The sequence below is a fragment of the Siphateles boraxobius genome, unplaced genomic scaffold, assembly GCF_051911475.1.
Source record: "Siphateles boraxobius isolate OS27281-9 unplaced genomic scaffold, OSU_SipBor_1 6, whole genome shotgun sequence".
Classification (NCBI taxonomy): domain Eukaryota; kingdom Metazoa; phylum Chordata; class Actinopteri; order Cypriniformes; family Leuciscidae; genus Siphateles; species Siphateles boraxobius.
Window position 1 is genome coordinate 10,316,076 of NW_027509186.1, and position 23,480 is coordinate 10,339,555.

The following is a 23,480-nucleotide window of genomic DNA, read 5'->3' on the forward strand; positions in this document are numbered from 1 at the left end:
ATATTACTTGGTCACAAACAAAGATTTTATTATCCTAGACATTTCTGGGATTGAACATTTCTAACACTATGGAAATTGTTTTATTGAATTGGACAACACACAAATTGTGATAGCAAGGTTTTCTTTTCAGCCATATTACAAAAAAATGCCATAAACGTTTTTATTATATATATATATATATATATATATATATACACACACACACACACACACACACACATATATATATATATACACATATACACACACACACACATATATATATGAAAACAATAAAGGATGCAGGCTTACACTTGAGTGTAAATTTCAAATGTTTATGATTTTAATGTTCCTTTGATCTAATTTAACCGGCATACACGGATAATAATGCATTTAAAAATTACTGTAATAATGATTTGAAATTAATTTGAAAACTTACTTTAAAGAATGTTTCATTTGCATTTCAAAAGAACGTTTTTTTTTGTGTGTGTGATTTTTTTACTATTATTTTTCAATAGGCTCAGTTTACATTGCATGATAGTCTGACCAAAAAACTATAGTCCATGAACCAATAATTTGTGATGAATGCGATGTAAGCTAAATTCACAGACTAAAAGGGATAATTGAGAACTTTTGGTTCTAGGTGTAAATCATGTAATTCAATTTATTTTACAATAACAACAAAACCTTGAGATCAGAGTGTATGTCCATTTTTTACATAACTTTGGCATTGATGATTGTGGTTAATTTGTTTTTGTGGCAGAGTACTAAAAGCTTAGGTAAGGGTTGATATCGTGCTGGAGATTGAACAGTTGAAGTGATATCCTAAGTGCATCCCAAGATAAAAATGTACTGCCTGCCTATAATGGTCTGCATTTATCCATGAAACAAACATACACATGTTCAAAATTTTCCACACAATTTTACAGTTGCGTATGAGTGTATAATTAAGCATATAAGCAAGCGAGCAGGAGCAATAAATACATCTGTTCTAAATTGTTTGACATTTTACAAGATGAAAATGAAGCAAGGAATAGCAATTAACAACGCATTCTCATCCCAAGGCGTCATTTTATTCACACTTTTGACCGACCATGCTTCCAAATCCGATGCGCATGGCACCCTTTAGCGTCAGGCAGATGACGCATATCCTCGCGCGTCATCTAACGCCTTTAGCGTAAGTTAGATGACGCTTCCGTTTTTAGCGTCAGTTACATGACGCTTCCGTAATGGGTAGGTTTAGGTCTGGGGTAGGGTTAGCGTCTCATATTGACGCTAAAGGGTGCCTTGTGCGTCGGATGTTGAAGCATGGTCAACAGCGTCAGTTAGACGACGCCTTGGGATGAGAATGGGCTGCAATTAAGCATAATCAAAGCTAGCATGAGAACATGCATTTTGAGTCATTAATAACAACAGCAGCAGCAGGAAGAAGACAACCTTGCTGTGAGCATTCATGCTTGCTGGTGGTTGCTGGGAGTTATTTTCATCTCTATCAGCCTGCAATGTTATATCCTTTGTTAAAATCACACATAGTGCACGTTCTAATTAAATAAGTGTGAGCCATATTGGCACATATGGCTCAGTTACATAGGAGGTTTAAGGTTAATAGTTAAACAAACCTAAGGGTATGGCAACCAGGTTCACATTGCTAAAGTAACTAGTTAAATGACTCTGGGCTTCACTAGTCCAGATACACATAAGTCAAGCCACTAGATGTTAAGTCATTCAGCAAAGCAGGCCCAGGCACACATATAGCAAGCATGCTATCCAGATAGCAACATTGTTTCTGCACAGATCCGGCCCACATCTGACACTTGTGGAATACTGATTAGGCCCACATGTAGCGTGGAATGAATGGCACTTGGGTGGAGCGCTTCTGTTTGCCCGATCTGGGCCACAAGCAGGCCATAGCAATGCCACATGTCAGCCAGAGCAAATAAATAAACCAGAACTGGACCTTATCTGAGCCACAAAATATATATTATATATAGAGTCATCTAAGCCTTAATATGCCTGTTAACAAGCAGAATCACTGAAGGAAAGAAGAGCACAGAAAAAGAGAAGAGCAGAAACACAAGAACCAGAGGTGGACAGTAAAGAAGTACATTTACTTGTGTACTGTACTTAAGTACACTTTTTGAGTATCTGTACTTTACTTGAGTATTATTCTTTCGGGAAACTTTTTACTTGAACTTCACTACCTTTGAAAGACAAATATCGTACTTTTTACTCCACTACATTACTGTCAACGTCCTTGAGTTGAAAGTAGTTATGCTAGTCAGGGCATGATTTTTTCCATCTCTAAAACGTGATTGGTTTTTTTTTTGCGGTTGAGAGACAAGCCTATCTGTAATCACTCCTGTAGGCTCACGTGTCGTGAAGTTTGACTATTAGTATGATTTCTCTTTACTAGGGATCTGTGAGAGACAGTATCGTTGTCACAAGTAATGGTTTGAAAGTTTTGTTTTCATGGCAAATAACCATTTATGTTGTGCTGTTTGTTAAAGCAGTATTGCTGTTGGCCATTTATACAGTTATGGTTGTATAGCTAGGTTTTATTTATTTTTTACAGACCACTTGATTCAAATGTGCATGAATGGGTACACATAGATGTGTACTTCTTTTGTTGGGTTGTTAGGAGTGTTAAATAAATAAAAAATGAAGATGATTATGGCTGTCTTTTTTATAAATTCAGTTGTTTAATTTCGTGATTTTTTTGTGACATTCTAAAAGCTCCAAACTACAAAACTACAAACTGGTCAGTGTGTATTCACTAGGTTGCTTCAGAGGCATTCAGAGGTCCTGTAATAATGCAACAATAATATAACAATGCATTGACATGTACTTTGTACTTTGTACTTTTGATACTGAAGTACTTTTAAAAACAAGTACTTCTGTACTTTTACTTAAGTAAGAATCGGTCTTTACTACTTTTACTTGTAACAAAGTAATATTTGACCAGTAGTATCTGTACTTTCACTCAAGTAAGGAAGTTGTGTACTTTGTCCACCTATGATCCTGGTGGAGTGGACTCATTTAGACCGAAATAATCATTTGGTTTAAGCCAGGTTTCAGTAAGGCAGAGTACATCAAAACTATTATCTGTGACCATTTCATTTACAATAACCGCCTTAGGTGTGAGCAATCTAATGTTTAGAAGACCTAGCTTTAGAAATTGTTTTTGTTCACTGATATTGAGATTTTCTGGTTTAATTACAATTCGATTTTTCCTTGATCCTACAGTAAATGTATTATTTGGCCTCACTAAACGAGGAATAGACACAGTTTCTATATAATGTTCTACACTACTTGTGATATCAGTTAAGTTGGGACAGCAAAGACTGTGATTTGGACTTTGACTTACTAGTCATATGGTGTGTAACGTATTGGAGATGTTGTCCGACAGAACAGCCGCTCCAATTCTGCTGGGGTGCAGGCCATCAGCACGGTAGAGCCTAGGTCGCTCCCAGAACAGATTCCAATTATTTACAAAGAGCAGCTTCTGTTCATTACACCATGACATTAACCATTCATTTAGTGCAAATAATATATTGAACCTTTCTTGTCCTTGTCGGTACGTGGGAAGCGGTCCAGACACGATGATCGTTGCTTCAGGCGATGTGCTGCGTACCGTCTTGATCAGGCTCCTGTAGTCCTAGATAACACCAATTTATAATAACAACATTTTTAATGGCATAGTTCTGAATTTTTAAGGAATCCGACATAAGATGAGTGTCTAAACACAGAATAATGCTGCTTTTGAAGGCAAGGGCTAACGTGAAAAATGGTTGCCATTAATTTACTTATGCAGCTTGGCAACAGTCCCGCTCAAGTATTAAAAGTCTGCAGTGAGAATGTCCTGGCTTTAAGGCCATTAAAAAGTTTATTTAGATCTGCTCAAGTCGCAGTAGATGTATTTTTATGCATTTTTGTTGCAAATAGTTTTATAACTAATCACACTTCATGTTGCGGTTATTAATGGCCAGAGATGTTTATGATTAACGGTAGCCTACCGCTGATGAGTCACGTTTGTGTACGCACCATAGACTGTAAGGTATGCACGTTCTGCTCTCTTGTAAATTATCTCATCATTGTCCAAAAATTATGCAAGATTCCTTTCAGTGTAGACAGTGATCAGAGATTCGGAGGTTTTGCATACGTCCGTAACTCATGCTAATGTTAGCCTTTATGTAATTTATTTTTCAAACTGAAATTTGTTTTTCATGCAACTAAAATAATCAGTAGGTCTTGATTTGATAAATAAAACTAATTCATGAACCTTTTAGCATGTTTTGTCTGTGTAGCTAGAATATGAAGTTTCAAGGTTTTTAATTATGTGACATTTATTAATGCTGTTGACTGAGCTAAACTTGTTTTAAACCTTTTTGTGTAAACAGACAGGTGTCAAAAGTTTGTAGTATTTAAGATAATTTAATTAATTTGAAAGTAGGCTATCTAATGCTCACCAAGTCAGCATTTATTTGATAAAAAAAGAGTAAATGTTGTGAAATACGTTTATACTTTAACTGTTTTCTGTTTGAATAAGGCCTATGTTTTAAAATGTAATCAATCCCTGTGATGCAAAGTAGCTTTTTCAGCAACCACAAAAATATGAAGCAGCAGAACTATTTTTATCATTGATAATAATCAGAATTACTGAGCAGCAAATTATTATATTAGAATGATTTCTAAAAGATCATGTGACACTGAAGACTGGAGTAATAATATTTTACAATATATTTAAGTAGAAAATATTTTAAATTGTAAACATATTATCAAACACAATATTACTTTAAATGCCATTATATTAGTCATGTTTGACTGAATTTTTCCTGTTTTGATCAAATAAATGCATCCTTAGTGACCATACCAGACTTCTATTAAAGGCATTTAAAAATAAAATTTTGAGCCCTTTTTGACCCCAAAATTTTTTTTTTGTGTGTGTGTGTGTGTGTGTGTGTGTGTGTGTGTGTGTCTGTGTTAATTCATTGTTCTATTCCATAAGGAAAAAAAGTATTCAGTAAGAGTGGCCAAGAAGCAAATAATCCAGCTACAAGGTGATACACTTTCATTTAACACTTCAATATATGTGTTGTATTAGACAAGCAAGAAACTGTTCAAATAAATAAGTCACAGGAAAAGTGATCAAAAGGAGCACATCCACTAAGACACGCCAGAAACCTAATAAATGAAAAAAAAAAGAATTTCATCGGATTTCCCCTTTAAGATACTGTATGTACTTAAGTAAGTATAGGCTTAGTTTTATGATCTCAAACAATTTCTAAATTATGATGTTTAGATCATTGGTCATTCCATATGTATACACTTGTAAATTATTCGCAATTTTGTTTTTAGAAAATGGAATACTATGGTGCAAGTACACGTACTACACGGCGAAGAATCAAAACAAAAGTGCAAGAACATTTAATGAGCCTGGCTGTGGATGCTTTGGAAGTTCTTGATGAAACTGTGCAGCAAAGAACATTTTGACAATGATAAATTGGATCAACTGAATTTGACACTGGATAGTGATAAAACAAATTACTCATTTCAAGATACTGATGAAGAGGAAATAGAGCCTTAGCTTGACATGAAGACAAAATTGGCTGAATGGGCAAGCTAGTCGGAATATCTCTCAGTCTGCTTTGTCAGAATTACTTCAGATACTTATAGTGGAAGTTCTTAATTTACCTAAAGACCCAAGAACACTTATGTCTACTTTAAAAGACTGTGAAGTCAAAAAAAATGGGAAGTGGGAGTTATTATAATTTTGGCCATTGTAACGCAATATGTGCAGAGCTGACCAATGCACAAGATGAACTCACAGACACATTAACTCTCAGGCTAAATGTTGATGGAATACCGCTTTTCAGGAGCTCCAGTGCACAGTTGTGGCCCATCCATGGTAAAATTAAGGAGCTACCTGGATCAAACGTGTATATGATAAGTCTCTATGCTGGCCCATCTAAACTTCCATCAGTTCATGAGTACATGAAAGATGTCGTTGAGGAATTAAAAAAAAACTCACAAAGGAAGGCTTGCACTTCAATGAGAAACATTACTGTGTTCCCCTGCCTGATGCATTTATATGTGATGTTCCAGCAAGAGCTTTTCTTAAATGTATAAAAGGTCACTCAGGTTACAGCTCTTGTGAACGCTGTGTGCAGTCTGGTGTTTATTTAAATGGAAAAATAGTGCACCCAGACATGGAAGAAGCCCTGGGAGTGGGATTAGTTACATCTTTTGTTCTTGATTATATGCATTTAGTGTGCTTAGGAATTTTCCGTAAACTTGTTTCACTATGGGTCAAGGGACCCTTGACATGTAGAATTTCATCAAGTCTTCTTTCAGTTGTATCTGAAAACCTGCAATTACTTAGGCAAAATTTGCCTAGGAATATCTCAAGAAAGCCACGGTCACTTTACGAATATAGCCACTGAAAGGCTACAGAATTTAGGCAGTTTTTGTTATACATGGGCCCGGTTGTATTGTTTAATACATTTCCTAAACGTATATATAGAAACTTTTTAGTCTTATCAGTTGCCATGAGAATTCTTTTGAGTCCGGATCTGTGCACTAACTATTGTGATTATGCTGAAAACTTGCTGAAATGTTTTGTAACTATTTTTGCCAAAATCTATGGGAATGAATTTCTTGTATATAACAAACATGGTCTCATACATTTGGCACAAGATGCTCGTAAATATGGCGCTCTTGACTCTGTATCATGCTTTCCATTCTAAAATGACTTGGGGCAATTGAAAAGGATGGTTAGGAGACCTCAAAATCCGGTTGAGAAAATTGTGAGACGTGTGGGTGAGAGACAAACTTTTAACAGACACACAAAAGGAATATCTGAAGAACAGCCGCATTTCTCTGGTCCAACTCCACCAGGATTTTCCACATGCACACAGTTTAAGCAATGCCAATACAAAGGAATGATCATCAGCTGCTCTCCAGGAAACAACTGCTTTGGAATTGATAACAGAGATTCCCTTGTTAGAAATGTTTTGGTCTCTTCCGTAGCAGACATTTTTGCAGTATGTGAGTTTTTTAATGCAGGGACTTGTTTTTTTGTTTATCCTATCAATTCTTCAAAATTGGGAATTACTGTCGTCTCGGGACTTATTGGCCAGTTATTTGTTGTTCCAGAGGCACAACTTTCAAAAAAACTAGTTCTTCCACCAATGTGGCTTTGCCACAGCGGCATGATTACTGACTCTATATGTTCATGGTTCAGAATGTCCCATTTTAGTGTTGTGGAGTTCACTGATGAATTTACAGCCGATGAAAGGACTGTCATTGATGTCATCCCTACAAGCTGGATTACTGGAACCACAAGAGATTACTGTTTTTGGCCTACTGGTAGAACTATCTGTATCAGCAAGGCTGTAAAAAAACAAATAACTCCTGGAGCAGACTGGGCAAAGTATAGCATACGCATTATAGGAAATGCAGGTAACATGAAAGGATCATTTGCTTGAAAAGATTCCAGATGGTAAGCTTTTTTTCTCCCTAAATGTTTTTTATTTTATTTTACAGAAACATATGGTGCAGCAAGAGGTAAATTTAGCACGGCCGAGGACACCTCAGATTTACAAACCGACACTGAAATGCCGAAGAAGCGCAAAAGATTTTAAGTAAAAACTTATTTTTTAAGTGATGCCAGAATGTTAGGAGCTATACAGACTTGCCCTGTCAAAATATTCACTAAAAGTTACTGTTTTCTTCAGAGCCCTTTGCAAAAGTTTGCAACACGTTACAGTGTACAGATTATGTATACTATAACCTATTTCCTTTGTGCACCATTGCCATTTTATTATAAAGAAAACGAGAGTATAGATTCGGACAGATTATTAAAAAGAACTATTTGCTACAATTTTGGTTTTCTTTAGGGCAGTATATCTCCAATATTACGCCAGGTTTATGTCCGCTTTAAATTTACTGGTTTACAAGAAAGGCAGATATATCTTTAATAAACATGCACATCTATGCTCTAGTCTATAGGTTATAGCATACATAATCCGGACACTGTAACACGTGCGCACGAGAAACTATTGCATGCTCACATGAAACGTTTCTCATGAGCACAAGAAGGGTTAAACATTTTAGAAACCGGACTGTAAATCGTGGTTTTAAACTTCTCTTTATTGTCAGAACTTACTGAACAACAAATAAAAAACTTGCTACAAGCTGTAATAAAAACTTTATGAAAATGTAATGACAGATGTATTCAAAACATCGACATACCTTCTGTTTACTTAAATTTATTTTATGCTAACTAAGAGTTGGTAGAAATTACCTTACATTTTTGTGCTGGTAAATATATGACAATTTAGATTTTTTTACTGAAATGTACCTTTAATGTCAACTGCTTAAGGTTTAAGAACCCCAATTTTACAGATTTTTCTGATTCAAATATCTGTTTAGGCCAAATAGAACGTTTTTTTTCTGACACAAATGAAGAATCAGACACTGTTAGTGAGGACGAACAAGCACCCACCCCACCCAGCCAACTCAACTACATTACCACCCAGAGCGTCGTCACCAGCAGACCTGACCGCCAGAGATTTACTGTTACAGGACCATCAAACACCGGACCAGCCGCACAGAGATTCCCTCCTACAGGACCATCAAACACCGGACCAGCCGCACAGAGATTCCCTCCTACAGGTGGGTTTTGTGCTAATATTGTCAAATACACAAATGGTTTATATAAACAGTCAGTTATGTCTAAAGTGAAAGTAAACAGTTGAGAGAAAACCAAATTTGTGTTTGTATATTACATGCACACATGAGTCTTAAAGTGACAGACAGCACACGCTGGTTTCTGTCTTTTGCTGAACACAAAAGAAGATAGTTTAAAGAATGTGGTTAACCAAGTTCTCAAGTACTCACCAAGTACTCACTGGTACTCACTGACTTTCATAGTATTTTATTTCCTACTATTGAAGTAAAAGGGGACCCGCAACTATTTGGTTACCCACATTCTTCAAAATAACTTTTATGATCAACAGAATAAATAACTTCATTCAGGTTTAAAACAACTTGAGGATTAGAAAATAATTACAGAATTTCCATTTTTGTATCATCTTTTATACAGTAGCTTTAAGAAACCATGTATAATCTATACAGTGAAGTCTACATGGTGAATGATACTGTTAAATATTACACTATGGTAGCCAAAAGAATAAAAGCACTATTTATTTACTTTGAACAAAGATAGAATAATTAAATTTATATTTGGCCTAAATGTTCAACCGTTTTTTTTTTTTCTTTTATATTTTGTTACATTGTAAGGCTATGTTTTTAACATAGGGAAATTAGTTTTGCTGAGCCACTGCTGCAGGACCTGTCGGTCAGAGAATCGCCACCACCTATTATGCTATGTTCATCAAGCTTTTAACCCTCCTGGAGGAAGTGAAAGAGACTCAGTGAGTGCATAGCAACATGTTGAATGCTTTGCTTAAGCAGCACAACCATGAGTCATTGCCCAATGTTCCTGAAGAAGCTGTCTTCCCTCTAACAACAACAGAAGAAGTGGAAGCTATGAATGAAAAGTTGCTTGACCCAAGATTCATGTCTAGTGTTGTAGGTTCATGATCAGTGTTCATGTTGCTTGTTGGTTTTTATTTTTTATCATTCTGAAGCTGACTTACGCATATCATCTACAGATCATTCTGTCTGTTTGTACTTAGGTTGCAATGGTTGCAGATGTTGGTGGTTCTTCACTGGATGATGCAACAAGAAGGATTATGAGATTCCTAATTTCAAAAAAGTGGCAATCCAGTACAGTCTGTTTGGCCGTCATGGCAAAAAGAGATTTAAAGATCTGCGCCTTTTTGAGGTCATATACGGTAAGTGTTTTATTGTTGTACTTGTGACGGAAAAAACCACAGAAGCAATAATGCAAGTGAAGAATCTTTAATGTAACGATCACGGTCAGATGACACAAAACAAGACTGGTAGCGCAGGGACAAGATGGTCAGGGTCCCAAGTGAAGAGTCTTGAAGTGAAGTGAAGTGAAGGTCCAGGTGAAGTGAGGTAATCCACGGCAGTGATAATCCCAGGGAACACGAAACAAGACACGAGTTGACACGCCGACAGGAAAGGAATAACCACACACAACGAAGGACATCCAACAACGATCTGACAATGAGAGTACAAAAACAGTGAGTATAAATAGGGAATGGGATGAGCTGCAGCTGGTGGGTGGATAATGATCAGCTGGAGCGCTGATCAGCAGGATCGCTGATCAGCAGAATGGAGTGGTGACGCCCACTCACACACACCCACACAGATAACAACAGAAACACGAGACAAGAAGGAATCAATAAATTTATGAACCGTGACAGTACCCCTTCTCCTAGGAACGCCTCCTGGCGTTCCCAGACTCCCTTACCTGTCGATTGTAATCATCAATAAGGGAATGATCCAGGATGTCTCTAGCCGGTACCCAACTTCTCTCCTCCTGACCGTAACCTTCCCAGTCCACCAAGTACTGGAATCCGCGTCCCCTCCGCCTTGAGTCCAGAATACGATTTACCGAATAAGTGGGTTCCCCTTCTACGAGTCGCGGCGGGGGAGGAACCGGGACTGGCGGATTAATCCGAGAATAAAACACGGGCTTGATCTTGGATACATGGAAGGCGGGATGAATCCTCCTGTACACTGGAGGCAATTTGAGGCGGACTGTCACCGGACTAATGATCTTGGTGACAGTAAACGGGCCAATGAATTTGGGAGCAAGTTTGTTAGAAACGGAGCGGAGAGGAATGTTCTTAGTAGAAAGCCACACTTTTTGACCAACGACGTATACGGGAGGCTTTGACCGGTGGCGATCGGCCTTGGCCTTGGTGCGCTCCCCCACCCGGAGTAGAGTCTCACGGGCTCTAGTCCAGGTGCGGTGACACCTCTGGACAAAGGCGTGGGCGGAGGGAACCGCGACCTCGGATTCCAGACTGGGAAAAATAGGTGGCTGGTATCCTAAACTACATTCAAACGGAGACAGGCCCGTAGCTGACACTGGTAACGTATTGTGGGCGTACTCCACCATGGACAGTTGTTGGCTCCAAGAGGAAGGATTCTTGGAGACCAAACATCGTAACACCCTTTCCAGATCTTGGTTGGCTCTCTCGGTTTGACCATTGCTCTGGGGATGAAACCCTGAGGACAGACTAACAGTCGCTCCCAGTAATCTACAAAACTCTTGCCAAAATTTGGACACAAACTGGGGTCCTCTGTCGGAGACCACGTCTGTCGGGAGGCCATGAATACGAAAGACGTGATCTACGACTATCAACGCTGTCTCCTTAGCTGAGGGTAATTTGGGTAAGGGAATAAAGTGAGTCGCCTTCGAGAATCGGTCCACCACGGTTAAAACCACCGTGTTACCCTGAGAGGGTGGGAGGGCGGTGATAAAATCTAGAGCGATATGGGACCAGGGTCTCGAAGGGACAGGCAGCGGTTGAAGGAACCCATCTGGGGGTCGATTGGAAGTCTTACCAGTGGCACAGACAGAGCAAGCCAAAACAAAACTGTGGATGTCACGAGCCATACGTGGCCACCAGAATCGTTGCTTGGCTAAAAAACTAGTACGGTTAACTCCCGGATGGCAAGCCACGTTGGAACAATGAGCCCACTGGATAACGTCAGACCTTAATTCCTCTGGCACAAATAAACGGTTCGGTGGGCAGGCGGGCGGAGGCATTACCCCTTCTAAGGCCTTCTTGACCCTCGATTCGACCTCCCATACGAGTGTGGAGACGAATAGATTCCCCGGTAAAATGCACTCGGGAGTAGACGGGCGTTCGGATCGATCAAAAATGCGCGACAAAGAATCGGGTTTGATGTTTTTGGAACCCGGGCGGTACGAGAGAGTAAAGTCAAAACGTCCGAAAAAAAGTGCCCACCGAGCCTGCCTAGAGTTCAGTCTTTTGGCAGTTCTGATATATTCCAAATTCTTATGGTCGGTCCAGACGATAAAGGGTACCCCTGACCCCTCCAACCAGTGACGCCATTCCTCCAACGCTAACTTGACTGCCAACAACTCCCTGTTACCAATATCATAATTGCGTTCGGCAGGGGATAAACGATGGGATAAAAACGCGCATGGATGAACTCTGTCGTCTGTGGGAGAATGCTGAGATATCACCGCTCCTACCCCCACCTCTGACGCGTCGACCTCCACCACGAACTGCCGTGATGGATCAGGGGTAATCAGGATAGGGGCCGAAACAAAGCGGTCCTTCAGTTTGGCAAACGCTGTCTCAGCAGCGTCTGACCACCTGAACGCAGTTCTGGGGGAGGTCAAGGCGATCAGAGGCGAGGCTAGTTGGCTGAAATTACGAATAAAACGCCGGTAAAAATTGGCGAATCCCAGAAACCTCTGTAGGGCCTTACGGGAATCCGGGATTGGCCAATCTACCACAGCCTTAACCTTCTCGGGATCCATGCGAATTCCCTCAGACGACACAATGTATCCTAGAAATGGAACAGACTGTGCATGAAAAACGCATTTCTCCGCCTTGACAAAAAGCCCATTCTCTAGCAGCCTCTGAAGCACTCGCCGGACGTGCTGCACGTGTTCCTGGAGAGAAGATGAAAATATCAATATGTCATCCAGGTAGACATAAATGAACTGATCGACCATATCTCGCAGCACGTCATTGACGAGAGCCTGGAAGACTGCTGGGGAGTTGGACAGCCCGAAAGGCATGACCAAGTATTCAAAGTGCCCCCTAGGGGTGTTAAAAGCAGTCTTCCATTCATCCCCCTCTCTAATGCGGACCAAATGATAAGCATTACGTAGATCCAATTTCGTGAAGATAGACGCTCCCTGCAACCTCTCGAAGGCTGAAGACATCAACGGCAAAGGATAGGTATTCTTTACCGTGATGTTGTTCAACCCTCGGTAATCAATGCAAGGTCGCAGAGATCCGTCCTTCTTCCCCACGAAAAAGAACCCCGCCCCCGCTGGAGAAGAAGAATGACGGATGAACCCAGATGCTAGAGAATCAGAAATATATTTCTCCATAGCCTCCCTCTCCGGGACAGAAAGTGAATATAACTTGCCTTTAGGCGGAGACTTACCTGACAGCAAATCTATAGCACAGTCATAGGGACGATGAGGAGGTAGAGAAGCAGCACGAGACTTACTGAACACTTCCTTCAGGTCTGAGTACTCCGCGGGCACGTTAGATAAATCCACTGCCTCCTCCTGAAACACAGAGACAGCAACAGACGAACAGGCAGACACAAGACAGGACTCATGACATCTACCACTCCATTCTAACACAGATTTCTTTAACCAGTCGATCTTGGGGTTGTGTTCAGTTAACCAAGGGTGTCCGAGAACGATGGGTGCAAGTGGTGAGTTCATGATATAAAAGGAACATGTCTCAGTGTGGTTTCCAGATGTGGTGAGTGTGATGGGTCCGGTGATGAGGGAGATGGTAGGAAGATCTTGACCATTGAGTGCCTGAACTGCTATTCTGCTGGTGAGTGTTAGAAGGGGAATGTTAAATCTTAGAGCAAAACCATGGTCCATGAAGTTACCTTCTGCCCCAGAATCCACCAGTGCCTGACAGTCGTGATTGTTGCCTGACCATCTTAGTCTTACCGGGAGGAGGGTCGATGTAGATGAGGACTTCGCAGCGGAGATCCCACCCGACAGTAGCCTCAACCTTACTGTCGGGCTTGGCCTTTTACGGGACAGTTGTAGGCGAAGTGTCCCGCGGCCCCACAGTAAAGACATAGTCCTTGGGATCTCCGCCTCTCCTTCTCCTCCCGGGAAAGCCGAGCTCGCCCGACCTGCATGGGCTCGTGATCGTAGACGGGGCTGACCGCGTCCCCGCCGCTGGATCGTGGGCTCTCAGCTCCTCCCCTGGCCCGATTCGTGGGTGCTCTCCGTTCCACTCTCGATAAGCGTGCGTCCACACGAAGGGCCAGATCCACGAGTCCGTTGAGAGATGTTGGGAGATCCAGGGCGTAGATCTCCTTTTGAACGCGGTCAGCCAGCCCATGCAGGAACATGTCCCACTGCGCCTCCTCGTTCCAGTGACACTCTGCCGCCAGGGTTCGAAATTCGATGGAGTAATCCGATACTGATCTTTCCTCCTGTCGTAACTCTGCAAGCATCCGAGCCGCCTCTCTCCCGGCAACCGCCCTGTCAAAAACTCTTTTCATCTCGGCGGAGAGTGTCTGGAACGAGGCGCAGCATGGATCCTGGTTCTCCCACACCGCCGTTCCCCAGAGAGCAGCCTTCCCAGTCAGTAATGTGAGCACAAAAGCCACCTTCGAACTCTCCTGGATAAATGTGCGAGGCTGCAGGGCAAAGTGCATAGAGCAACGTGTTAGAAAAGCACGACAGAAACTTGGCTCACCATCGTAGGTCTGTGGGATGGGTAGGCGGGGTTCTGACTGGGAGACTCCCTCAGCTGGAATGAGGGGAACGGCCGGTGCGGGGGGCGCAGTGGGATCTCGTAGCTGTTGTATCTGCTGGGTGAGCTCGGACACCTGCGCCACCAGTACTTGGACAGCGCGTCCCGTCTCATTAAGGTTCCTCTCCTGGGTCTCCATGCGCTGAATGCTGGAGTTAATGAAATCCTCCAACGGGCTCACCTCACTCGCTGCTTCCATTACAGGTCAGATCGTTCTGTGACGGAAAAAACCACAGAAGCAATAATGCAAGTGAAGAATCTTTAATGTAACGATCACGGTCAGATGACACAAAACAAGACTGGTAGCGCAGGGACAAGATGGTCAGGGTCCCAAGTGAAGAGTCTTGAAGTGAAGTGAAGTGAAGGTCCAGGTGAAGTGAGGTAATCCACGGCAGTGATAATCCCAGGGAACACGAAACAAGACACGAGTTGACACGCCGACAGGAAAGGAATAACCACACACAACGAAGGACATCCAACAACGATCTGACAATGAGAGTACAAAAACAGTGAGTATAAATAGGGAATGGGATGAGCTGCAGCTGGTGGGTGGATAATGATCAGCTGGAGCGCTGATCAGCAGGATCGCTGATCAGCAGAATGGAGTGGTGACGCCCACTCACACACACCCACACAGATAACAACAGAAACACGAGACAAGAAGGAATCAATAAATTTATGAACCGTGACAGTACTCCTATGCATAAGTCAAGTGAATTTCATTTGTGTAATACTTTTAACAATACACACGCTATTGCTGCATGATTAATCATATTTTAATCATGATCATAATTTGGAATTAATATTAGGAATTTTGTGTGAAAACTTTTATGCAGGTGGATTGAAGAAGAATTCATTGACCAAAGAAGTCAACCAGAAACAGGCAGAAAAGGCTCTCACCAAATGGTTCACTGGTGCTAGAGACAGGGGTGGAAACAGAGCCATTAGAGGACAACAAGAGAAAAGACCATCTCAAGCACAGTGAGAATTTTTTGTGCTGTTTTTAAGACAGTATTAAGTATTTTAAAGGAACACGTGGACTTTTTGGGACTTTAGCTCCTTCACCGTATTCCCCAGAGTTAGATAAGTCCATACATACCCTTTTCATCTCCGTGCGTCCCGTAACTCTGTCTGACGCACCCACCGCTAGCCTAGCTTAGCACAAAGACTAGAGGTAAAAGGCTCCAGCTAGCATACCGCTCCCAATAAGTGACAAAACAACGGCAACATTTTCCTATTTACATCTTGTGATTTGTATAGTCACAGCGTGTACAAATAACATTTTCTGAGAATATAGTTCCCAGTATGTATACGGTTAGAAGATGGCTGTGTCTCATGTGGCCTCGTTATTTGTATACGCAGTGACTATACACATCACAACATGTAAATAGGATAATGCTGGCATTGTTTTGTCACTTATTGGGAGCAGTATGTTAGCTGGAGCCGTTTACCTCTAGTCTTTGGGCTAAGCTAGGCTAGTGGTGGGTGCGTCAGACAGAGTTACGGCACGCACAGACATGAAAGGCTGTGTATGGAGTTATCTAACTCTGGGGAATATGGTGAAAGAGCTAAAGTCCCAAATAGTCAGCGTGTTCATTTAAAGGGTTATTTCACCGTCGTTGCACACACGGAAGACCTTCGTTCATCTTCTGAAATTTTTTTTGTTCAAATGTGATTTTTGATGATTTTATACCAAAAAAAAACATGTATTTGAAAGTTTTATAAAATATTAAAGTGTAATAAAACATTTTGACATACTGAACCTTTGCAGTTTTTTTATTTCATTTTTCAAATTGCACCTTTCATGTTTTGTGATGTTATAGATGAATGAACAGTGGAATATTTTTGCTGAAAACTGACATTTCCCAAACTGAAATAATGTTACTTTTATCGGTTATCTATTCTAAACAAATAAATTCATCACATAAATACATAAGGTAAATTACAAATTTTCACTTTTAACTGTAAAGCTGCTTTGAAACAATCTGTATTGTAGAAAGCACTATATAAATGAAGGTGACTTGACAATCAAGCATAAAAAGTATAATTAATACATAATTACACTTTATGTGTAATACATAATTACACTTTCTAGGCCAGATGCATCATAAACCTCATCCAGTACCCAATGAAAAACCCATACTGGGCATATATCACATGTGGGCTTCATAAAGTGGGGGCAGTATGTTGCCCATGTATGTTGCCCAGCTGGGCCCCACATAAGCCCCATTCAGATTCTATATGAGATTTATGTGGGCTAATCAAGGTGGGGCTATTGTGCAACCCGTGGACAAACCCATCTAGGGCCCATATTTAAAGCCCATATTGGGCCCACATTGGCCCCGCCCTATAATGTTGATATGTTCAGGATATGTTCACATGCTGAAAAAAATAGAAAATGCTTTGTTTATAAAGGAGTGTAAAGTAGAAAATCAAGGATTATGAATCAATTCGACGGAGCTCCAAACACAAACCGTGTGCGCGTAAAGGCCTGGCACCGGATGCTCCGCCGTGTCCGGGCCGAGGGTGTTGGAGGACTCAACAGGTTTTTCACACTGGAGTAATAAGGGTGCATAGTAGGGTGCAGCAAGCCAACAGAGCTGGACCTCTCAGTGCTTCTACCCATTTAGGGTGAGAACACGGAACGAGACTGGCTGTACACATAGGCTATAATATCTAGCAAATGTATTAGGTGTCGCCCAGCCCGCAGCTCTACAGATATCTATAAGCGAGGAGCCATTTTCCAGCACCCAGGAGGATGCAACGCCTCTCATGGAGTGAGAATGCAACCTGTGCGAGCAGGGCATGCCTTGTGCTTGGTAAACCAAGGCGATGGCATCCACTATCCACCTTTCTCTGCTTTGAGACAGCCTTTCCCTTCTGCTGGCCTCCATAACAGACAAAGAGCTGGTCAGAGGTCCTGAAACTTTGAGTTCTGAGGTCCCAAGAGGGTATGGAGGGGGGTCGAGGAGGATTTAATCGTCTCGCTCCCCTAAGAAACCTGACTACCAGGTTATGATTTCCTAATGTTGTGCCATCTATGTGATCGTGACAGACCCTATCGAACATCTCCGGGGGTCTTCTCGGCAAGAAGAACACCACTCAATGAACAGGTTCCACTTCAGGGGGCACACACGTCTCGTGGACGACGCCCGTGCTGAAGTGATGGTGTTAAGTACCTCTGGGAGTAAGTCAACTAGAACCTCCGCGTCCCATCCAGGGACCAGACATGGAATTTCCAGAAGTCTGGACGCGGGTGCCATAGGGTGCCCTGTCTCTGAGTCATATGATCCTTCCACAGAGGAATGGGCCAGGGAGGGACCGTCAAGAGCAGCAAGAGTTCTGGGAACCAAGTCTGTGTGGACCAATAGGGAGCCACCAGACAGACCTGCTCCTTGTCCTCCCTGACTTTGCACAGAGTCTGTGCAAGTAGGCTCACTGGTGGAAACGCATATTTGCGGAGGCTCCGGGGCCAGCTGTGTGCCAGTGCGTGCGTGCCAAGTGTTCCCTCGGTCAGGGAGTAAAACATCTGGCAGTGGGAGGTCTCTGAGGCAGCAAACAGGTCTACCTGAGCCTCCCCGAACTCTCTCCAGATCAGCTGAATTGCCTGGGGTTGGAGTCGCCATTCTCCCGGTAGCACAGCTCGTGATACCTCGTCAGCCACACGGTTGAGCACACCGGGGACATACATGGCTCGAAGCAACCTCAGATGCTTCTGACTCCAGAGGATATGACGGATGAGTTACGACATGCGACGGGAGCGTAGAACACCTTGTCGGTTGATGTACGCAACGGTTGCAGTGTTGTCCGTACGGACCAGCACGTCCCTGCCTTGTAGCGGCCTTTTCAAGCGGCTCAGAGTGAGATGTACTGCTAGCAACTCGAGGCAGTTTATGTGCCAATGCAGTTGAGGGTCCGTCCACGCACCCTGACACTGCATGCCCATTGTACGTGGCACCCCAGCTTGTGGCAGAGGCATCTTTGAATTCCACAGCATGCCTGGACACCTGTTCCAAGGGGACTCCTGCCCGCAGGAACGAGGGGTCTGACCACGGGTTGAAGGTCTGGCGGCACGTCGGTGTGATTTCCACCCAGTGAGTTCTGTGATGCCACACCCATCTCAGGACTCGGCTGTGAAGCCAGTGCTAAAGTGGTCTCATATGAAGCAGGCTGAGCGGAGTTACTGCTGCTGCTGCTACCATATGCCCCAGGAGCCTCTGAAAGAATTTCAGTGGGACCGCCGTCCTGCCTTTGAACATGTTCAAGCAGTTCAGCAACGACTGAGCACATTCTTCTGTGAGGCACGCTGTCTGTGCGACCGAATCTCTGATCTCGAGAGTGTGCTAGTATGAGCCAGTCGTCGAGATAGTTGAGGATGCGAACGCCCTTTTCTCTCATGGGAACAAGGACCCCCTCCATGACTTTCATGAAGACACGGGGGGACAGGGACAGCCCGAAGGGCAGGACTTTGTACTGATATGCTCAACCCTCGAACATAATGCGTAGAAACGACCTGTGTCGAGGAGGAATAGAGACGTGAAAGTACGCGTCCTTCAGGTCGATTGCTGCAAACCAATCTCGGGGATGGATTCATTCGAAAATGCGTTTCTGCCTGAGCATTTGAACGGTAGTTTGTGGAGACTCCGATTCAAAACTCACTGGACCAAGATCGGACATAACCCACCGCCTTTCTTGGGTACGATGAAGTAGGGACTGTAGTCCCCTGACCTCATATCGACTGGAGGGACAGGCTTTATCGCGTTATCTGCTTACTCCTGGCTTTCACGCCCTTCGTGGTGGGGGCCTGGACGGGTGAGGCGGCTTGCCTTTTACTGGCTCCATGACGCCGCTTAGGTGGAGGCTGCTACTGCGGCGCGGGAGCAGGGGCAGACGCAGGAGGATGCCCCTGGCGATGAGCAGACAGAGGAGCTACGGGGGGTGGGGTGGAGGCAGCAGCGGCAGTGGGGCGGCAGTGGCTCAGTGGTTCATGTAGGTTGTCTACAAACCGGAAGGTTGGTGGCTCTATCCCCGGTTCCACCTGACCTAGTGTCGAGGAGTCCATGAGCAAGACACCTAACCCCAGCTGCTCCTGATGAGCTGGATGGCACCTTGCATGGCTGACACCGCCATCGGTGTATGAATGAGTGAGTGAATGGGTGAATGTGAGGCAAATATGTAAAGCTCCTGATGAGCTGGATGGCACCTTGCATGGCTGTCACCGCCATCGGTGTATGAATGAGTGAGTGAATGGGTGAATGTGAGGAAAATATGTAAAGCGCTTTGGTGGCCATTGGGTCTGTGAAAGCGCTATATAAATGCAGTCCATTTACCATTTAAACTGCATCGCCGAAGAGACCAGTCTGGGACACCGGGGAGTTAAGGAACTGGAACTTGTCGGTCTCCCTCATGTCAGCCAGACACAGCCAGAGATGGTGTTCCTGGACCACCAAGGTGTACATCGCACGACCCACTGACCGTGCTGTGACCTTCATCGCACAAAGCGCTAGGTCCGTTGCGGTACCAAGTTCTTGGAGAACTTGTGGATCATGATCAACCCCCTGCAGGTCCTTCAGTGCCTTGGCCTGCATGGTGTGCATGGCAGAGGCAGCTTCCCCACAGGGGAATGATTGCATGCCAATGTGCATTGGCTTGTTTAGTTTCACTCGAAGTAGATTGTCCTCTCTAGCAAAGTTCCTATTAGTCAGTCACGGCGTACGTCAAGAGTGAGCGACTGATAGGCAACTATAGCAATATTCAATAAAACATTAACAACTAAATATCTGTTAATTCTCAAAAAATAACTTTTGTACATGTAGGTAAAGAAATAATGTTAAAGTGTTTTGTAAACTTTTTTCAACACTCAGTGTGTCTGGAAGTCAGTTGTAGTTCTTGTGTTTCTCTTTTTTCTGTTATTGGTTCTCTGTCTTTAAGTGATTCTGCTTATCAGGTGTTCATCAGTGTCTCAATTCACTCACTTCTTTTCATTCAAGTGGACTATACAGTATTAGTGAACTAATGTAGAGAATAGTGAATGAGGGTATAGGGTGTGATTTGGAACACGGTCTCTGAGTGTCGACTTTGAGCACTGTTAATTCACAGTATATTCCTGTAGACTACTTTCTCGAATATGACAAATATTACCCAGAATGCATTGTTTTCTACGGTATATTACTGTTTTGATGGAAAATGGTATGATACTGTCAGAATTTGGCCTTTTTTACAGCAAGGGTTAACAGTGTATCATTTTGTACATAATGTCTCAAAATTGTACATAAAATGCAATGTAAATAACATCTTAAACTGTATAAATAACATATCTGTACATTCATAAAACTATTATATATATACATATATTCTCTATATTTCTATTACTGTACTATACTGCATTATTTACATTTTGTTTTCTTTGTAATATAATTATTGTGTTATAATTCATTTTTGTGTAAGTCCTATGTACAGTATGTATTTCCCTTATGCACTGGAAGCCCTTGTCACCAAGACAAATTTATTGTGTGTGTAAGCATACTTGGCAATAAAGCTCAATGTCCTTTTTCCGCATGTACATACTATAAACTTATTGTAATTACAACCCTTAACCTACCCTAAACCTAGCCATAACCCATGTAGTTACCTTATTTTACCCAGTACTTTCTTAGGTTAGGACGCTTTAAGTACACGTAAGTGCACGTAAAAAAAAGTGCAACCAATATGTTTTCAAATATTCATAACATTCTGTGAGATAATCTGTAAACCTAGACCATAAATTTGGTTTGAAGAAGAAAAACCTACCAAGCGCTATGTTCTCTCACCATTCCTGATTTCTAAAACACTCTCACCATGCGTGGTCTTCCGGCTATCAGAGCAGAAACAAAAGCTGATGCTCTCCATAAGTTTTTCCATCGTCTCCATTTGCGTTCAAGTGTAAATTGCGAGAGCAGATTTTGTCCACACTTCTTGTAATATTGACACCTAATTTAATAATTTAAAATCTCTGCTCTAGCTTATAGCTAATATTTTTGTCTCCTTATGATTAATGCATTTCTTGTGATTATAATCAAAATTCTGGAATACAAATATTTTGTAACAAGAAATTTACAAAGACAATGTATTTATTTATTTTGTATGCAAGATGCAATGTGAACTATATAATGAGGTTATTACATTTGCTAGACTTTTACCTAAAGCATAAGCAATAATTACTTCACTGAAAGATCTGAGTTTTAAGATTCAGGGATTTTTATTTCCAATAATTAATAATATAATGTAACAGAATGATATATAATGAAGTGCTCATTTGCATATTACTTTAATGACATTTTTAGTATAGACTGACTGACCAAAAAAAAACAGACTGACTGACAAAAAAAAAAAAACATTCTCAAGAGAGCTTTTGAAAAGTCTCACAAGTGTTCACAAACAAGACAATTAGCATGAGAATAGTCTCCATATATATCACCAGATCAACCTTTCACAACACTGTCAAACTAACAAAAAGAGATTGTGGTAAGATTTGAATTATTTCATTGCTTGCGTCTTTGAAGAACCACCATATGCTACCTTTAGAGTACTGAATACTTCTGTTTATATAACAGGAATAAATAGCAGACTATCTGAATGGTTATAATGATTATTTTTTAAAATGATCTAACTTTTAATTTCAAATCAACTAATTTGTATTATAATGTGCATAATGATATAACTATCACAAGACTCTGCATATCATTCCAGATGCAGCAACCACTAGAGAATGAATCCATTGTCTTGGTGTTTACACTCTCTGGACTAAATGAAATGATGGGGAAAAGATTTGTGTTTTTTTCATTGACTGCATTGTATTATCCATTAATTGTGTTGTGTAATGTAACCATCATTTACACTGTAATCTCGCATAAGAAGCTTCATGAGCCGATGTATGTATTTATATGTAATTTGTGTGTAAATGGACTTTTTGGCACTTCTGGATTTTACCCTAAATTCATGTATGATTTATTATCCCAGTATCATGTGATTTCTTATGCTGGATGTTTGATTCAGATATTTGTAATTTATTCATCTGTTCTGTGTGACTTTTCAACATTAACAGTGATGGCATATGACAGGTATGTGGCAATATGTAGACCGTTGGAGTATAATTCAATAATGACCAATCAGAGGGTTCTTGAATGTATACTTTTCTGCTGGCTTTCTCCATTTTTTGCATGTGTGTTGTAATTGTATTAACATCAAGACTAACATTATGTGGCTCTAGTATTGAAAAGCTATATTGTGAAAATTGGTCAGTTGTTAAACTTTCCTGTTTTTCTACAATAGCAAATAATGTGATTGGGTATGTAATAATTTTGATATATTTTGGACATGCAATTTTAATATTTTGCTCATATATTTACTTGGTTGAAAAATGCAGAAAGTCAATAGAGGGCATGCACAAATTCATACAAACATGTGTACCACATCTTCTTGCATTGCTCAATGTGACAGCTGCATTGCTGTTTGATGTGCTGTACACTCGTTATGGTTCAAAGAGTTTGCCACAAGATTTGCGTAATTTCATGGCCCTGGAATTCTTACTCATACCACCCATTTTAAACCCACTCATTTATGGACTAAATCTGACAAGACTACGGAAGGAAGTCATGAGACTGCTTTTCAAAAAAGAAGTGGAAATATCTGATTGAATATTACTTGGTCACAAACAAAGATTTTATTTCCTAGACATTTCTAACACTATGAAAATTGTTTTATTGAATTGGACAAAAGACAAATTGTGATAGCTTGGTTTTTCTTTTCAGCCATATTACAAAAAAATGCCATATATATATATATATCAAATTTACACAATTTGTATGTTCCTTTAATGTAATTTAACCGTCATACACTGATAATAATGCATTTAAAAATGACTGTAATAATGATTTGAAATTAATTAAAAAATTTACTTTAAAGAATTTCATGTGCATTTCAAAAGAACGTTTTTTTTTTTTTTTGGTGATTTTTTACTATTATTTTTCAAAAGGCTCAGTTTACATTGCATGATAGTCTGACCAAAAAACTATAGTCCAT

At 41.4% G+C, this 23,480-nt stretch overlaps 1 long non-coding RNA gene and 1 pseudogene across 1 annotated transcript; both read left to right on the plus strand.

Moving 5' to 3' along the window:
* Window positions 1–8,454: 8,454 nt before the first annotated feature.
* LOC143715558 (uncharacterized) lies at window positions 8,455–15,422 on the plus strand. The gene is made up of 3 exons (XR_013195814.1): window positions 8,455–8,652; window positions 9,678–9,836; window positions 15,257–15,422. It is a non-coding gene; the product is annotated as an uncharacterized LOC143715558 (long non-coding RNA).
* Window positions 15,423–22,148: 6,726 nt separating this feature from the next.
* On the plus strand, window positions 22,149–23,095 carry LOC143715559 (olfactory receptor 6N1-like; annotated as a pseudogene).
* Window positions 23,096–23,480: the final 385 nt, after the last annotated feature.